At 50.7% G+C, this 4,536-nt stretch overlaps 1 long non-coding RNA gene across 1 annotated transcript; it reads left to right on the forward strand.

The window, feature by feature from the left end:
- Window positions 1-1,212: 1,212 nt before the first annotated feature.
- Window positions 1,213-3,113, forward strand: LOC137146126 (uncharacterized). Its single transcript, XR_010917839.1, has 2 exons — window positions 1,213-1,779; window positions 2,733-3,113. It is a non-coding gene; the product is annotated as an uncharacterized lncRNA (long non-coding RNA).
- Window positions 3,114-4,536: the final 1,423 nt, after the last annotated feature.

Genomic DNA, 4,536 nt, shown 5'->3' on the forward strand with positions numbered 1-4,536 from the left:
AGTCATAAAAGGTAAATTTAATTTGCATTTTCACCCAGTATACTTTAATTTTAGTTGAAATGTAGTAATGCATCATGTACTCTGAACTCTGTTTTATAGTAGATATTTCAATTGAAAGTAAAATATTTAATTTTTTTCATTTTATCATCAATAATAAAATAAAGTATTAAGCAGGTATGGAAAGAGTAAGTGAAAGCTGCGCCATTGGGCTGCCCCTTTAATTTTTTTTCTTTAACAGTGTAGCCTGCCAAGTGAACAATTTTGTCTTAAATAGCCTTTGTGGCCAGATATCTTTGACACCTCTGGTGCAGAAACTACCTATGCCCAAGGAAGCAGTTCTCCCCTCAGCACCAGGAATCCACCTCCCCAGATAAAGCATTCTTCCATCAACCTATGGCTGGGGGTGTAATTACCTCTCACACTGGAGACAATTGTTCCAAGTAGGCACCTAGCGCAGGCCAGTCCTGACAGCACAGACTGCGCGGGGATCTAACCCCAGCGCACTGCTGCCAGGCAGCGCCCTGCCCATTTGTTGCTCCCTTTCTCCGGAATCGTGTCCCTGCCCTTCGCCTTCGCGCCGCTTGGGGAAGGAAGGATGGAGCCATCTCCCCTCAATGCCCGGAGAACGCCCGGGACGCGGGGCTGCCCCTCCACGGACACTCCGTCCCCGCGCCGGGCCTGGCTGACGGGTGCAGGGCTCCTGGGGCGGGCTAGGAAGCCGGGTCGCTGGGTCGCCCCCACCCAGCCCGCTCCAAAGCGACCATCGGCCGCGGGCGGGGAGACCCCAGCGCCGGGAGCAGCGCCCTGCCCAGCTGAAGGCCAGGGCCCGCAAGAGCCTCCTGCTCGTATCCCCCCCGGCCAGGACCCCCAGCCGGCGTGGGGGTCGGGCCCTGCGCCCTGCCTGGCCGGCGGGGGGGGGCGAGGCGAGCCGCGCCCCCACTTAACCACGGCGCGCCCGGCCCGGCTGCCGGCTCTTACCCGTGTCGCAGACTAAACGGCTGCTCCCGGGGCTCCAGCTCTGGCAGCAGCATCCGTGGCTCTAGGTCCCTGGCGGAACTGGGCACGCCTGCGCACTGCACGGCGAGGCAATCGGGGCTCCCGCACATGCGCAGCCTATCGTAGCCTCGCAAGTCTCAGAACTACAAACAAGATGGCGGCGGCGCTGAGGGACGAGGGAAATCGCCATCTTGCAGTCGTTCCCCTCTCCTATTTGCAACCCGGGAAAGTGGGCGGGCTGAGGTACTGCGGATCCGGGGGCGGGGCTGCGAGGGCCGCGGCTCCTCTTCCCTCCGGTCTGCAGAGCACGGGACAGCTCCGCCGGCGGGAGCTTCCCGTCTCGGCCAGCTCCCTGGCGAGAGGTGCCCTTGATGCTGAGCCCCAGCCCATCATGGCCTGGATCGGGTTTTCGCGCCGCTCCTGGGCGGGAACCGGCCCAAGCCCCACACCAGGGAAGGCTGGCTAGGGGAGAGCAGAGTGCTGCGGTGCGTATCCGGGACAGCAATGGTGCTATGGGCGTCCCGTTCCATGGCAGCTCAAAGTTGCGGTGCTTAGCGTCACAGCCATGGCGTGGGCCCCGAGGCCTATCAGACTGGTTGAAGCTCTGGGACAAGGTGTGGTCACAGCTTCGGCCCTGTGGACGTTCAGTGGGATGGACCTCTTACAGTGGATCCGAGTGTGGCAGAGCAGAGCCTTCTCCGGGGATGGTCCAAGACTATGCAATGAACTCCCCCGGCAACTAAGGACCCTCATAAATCTCACTCTTTCTGCTCAGTGCGCAAGGTGCGTTTCTTTGACCTTGCCGTCTCTAACATAAACACATAGCTACAGGTATATTTAACCGAAAAACCAGCACCCTACCAAAACAAGCCACTCCACGTTTCGTCTTTGCAGAGTGGATGAGAGACCAAACATGACAGATATGTAGTCAGATTGCTTAATGCACTACTGGAAAGTGGGCAAATACTAAGGTGGTAAGCCGTTTTAAAAACCTATGTAGGATAGAATGCTTTCCATCAATTCTGCCTAGGCTGCGTTTTGTTGCTATCTACTGGTCTCATGCTTCTGGAGTGGCTTTGCCAGTTTCCATGGCATTCCCTGTGTGAGGAGGCTCTGCCAGCACCCCCGCTCCAGCTGCCCTACAAAGAAAGCAGGGCTGTTTAGGGGTCAGTACTCTTGCCCCCCAGATGCATTATGTGCATGCTTATGGGACTTTCAGAGTGATGACTATTACAGATAGCATAATCTAACTCCTTGCCGCATACTGTAGCATACACGGTCCCATCTGAGCAAAGTAGGTAAAGGAGATGTCTCGTTCCCTCTCACAATGGGCTCAGTCCCATATTAATGTTACATAACAGCAGCTCTGATGATTAAATATGCTACAGTCCTCGCAAAGCAGCTCTGGTTTCCCAAACAGAGCTTGAGGGGGGTGTATTAAAAATCCTTCTCTAAAGCTCATAACAGCCTTAACACCTTTACAAGGTGCTTAAACCTGCTCTGAGCAAGGTTAGATAACATAGTGTTGTAAGCATCTAGCAGCCTGTGTATGCTGGAGCTCCTAACAGCGCTAACACAGGAGGAACTGAACCAGTGTTAGTCACAGTAGGAAATGCTTTACATTTATTTTTGCGGACAATACTATAAATCATCCATTAGCTATAACTGATGAGGATGTAATTGTGCAATGCAGATTACTAGTTAAAAATATTGGAACCCTGTCTCCTACCCTACAGTGTGAAAGCAAGGCATGCCGGGATTTGAACACCCCAAAGAGCAAGTACTGTATGCACACCATTTAACTAGCAGGCCAGCAAGAAGACAATCTGCTTGTCACTAGAACGCAGAACACAGCTACTGAGCTAAATTTTCCTTTATAGCAGAAAATGTGTGCCCAAGATCATGGGAAAGACAAAGGCAAAGATAGGGACTGCCAGAAAGAAGAAATTAGTTAGGTGAGTGATAATACTGAATGGATATGAGAATGATTTTTACTCCTGATAAGAGGCAAGTGCTTCATTAATTCCATGAGCATTGCACAATTCTACATTCAATGGATATTTTAAATAACTCTATTGGACCATAATCCTAATTCCAAATTAATCAGACTGCAAGAAGTGCTATAGATACAGACAATGTTGTAGTCCAGACAGGTACTTTAGATTTATGTAGAGGCTCATCACTTCCATAAGCATTCATCCACTATCAAAGTACACAAATGCTCCCTCAATTGCTGAACCTCAAGTGGTTGGGTAGATCAATGCAGATAGGCATGGAAAAGTGGGGTTGCTTCTCCAAAGTCTTTGGTTTAGAAATCAAGCTGAAGGTATCAAGATCAGTCTCTCTCGAATTTCTGGTTCTTCCTATAACTACACTACACACAACTGAACAATTCTCTGCAAGAGGAAGAGGCAGCTGGCTCTCAGTGTTAGGAAAGGTTTCCTGACACCCCTCCTATGTTTAGTTTCATCCTATTCAAATGATATGTAGAAAGTTAGCATACCCCTCATCCCCTGTATGTATTTATGTTCAATTCTTTCATCCCTTCCTCATAAGTAGCAACCTCCAATCCCTGTTGCTTGTCTCTGAATTCCCTCCAGATTATCTCCATCTCTCTGGCACGGGGGTAACCGGAACTGCATGCACTCCTTGAATTTGGCCATGAGTAGACATTCTTCCTCCTGTATAAGTTTATTGCAGTGATGCATAGAGTTTAAGCCATAGATTTAGACTAAGAATCTCAGCCTTTCCCATTACAGATTTCATGGGTATTTTTTCCTCCTGCATATTAAGCCACCAGACGGTTTGAGTGGAGGCTGCCATGTACTCAAAGTAACAAAAACAGTCACTGAATTTTATTTCCTTAATTATTTTTCTAGGAGAAATGTAGATCACTTTAGTTCAATTTGTGCATATGTAGCTTTTATCTCATCACACTTTTTTCCTCCTTTGACAGGAAAAATCAAAATGTACATCATCCACTTTGTGCTGGAGGTTATCACAGAAGGATCTGGGGTACTATGCTACAGAGCCTGATCTCTGGGCTCACTAACAACTCATTCAGTGCAGCTGTAGTAGGCAGCCTGGATTCTGCCTACCTACTGATAAAAGGGCAAGGTGTGCCGTTAATTTACTTGGGTGCCTGATGCAACTGGAGCATGTATTTCAACACTGAGTGTTTAAATCATGGTTAGTTGAAACAACACAAAAGGCAGTTAAGCTCAGCACTGCAATTGCAACTTTAGGTGCCCTGCTGCCTAGTGGGATCCACAGGTATCCTTCTCCCTATCAGTGGTGTACCGTGGGTCTCCCGCACCTGGAGGCCATACTTATGTTGGCACCCCTCCCGTCGGCAGCACCCTGTGGGGGGGGGAGGGGTGTCTGCAGACCTGTGTCCTACTCTCCCCCACTCCCTCCCCTGTTGGTGGGAGCGCCCCATCGGGGGTGGGTCTGCAGGCCTGTGTCCTGCTCTACCCTGCTCCCCCTCGCCATCGGCGACAGCAGCAGCAGCAGTGTCGGCAGCGCCCCATGGTGGGGGAG

The sequence above is a fragment of the Emydura macquarii genome, unplaced genomic scaffold (genome assembly GCF_026122565.2).
Source record: "Emydura macquarii macquarii isolate MOO-44397 ecotype Brisbane River unplaced genomic scaffold, CSIRO-AGI_Emac_v2 contig_3708, whole genome shotgun sequence".
Taxonomy (NCBI): Eukaryota; Metazoa; Chordata; order Testudines; family Chelidae; genus Emydura; species Emydura macquarii.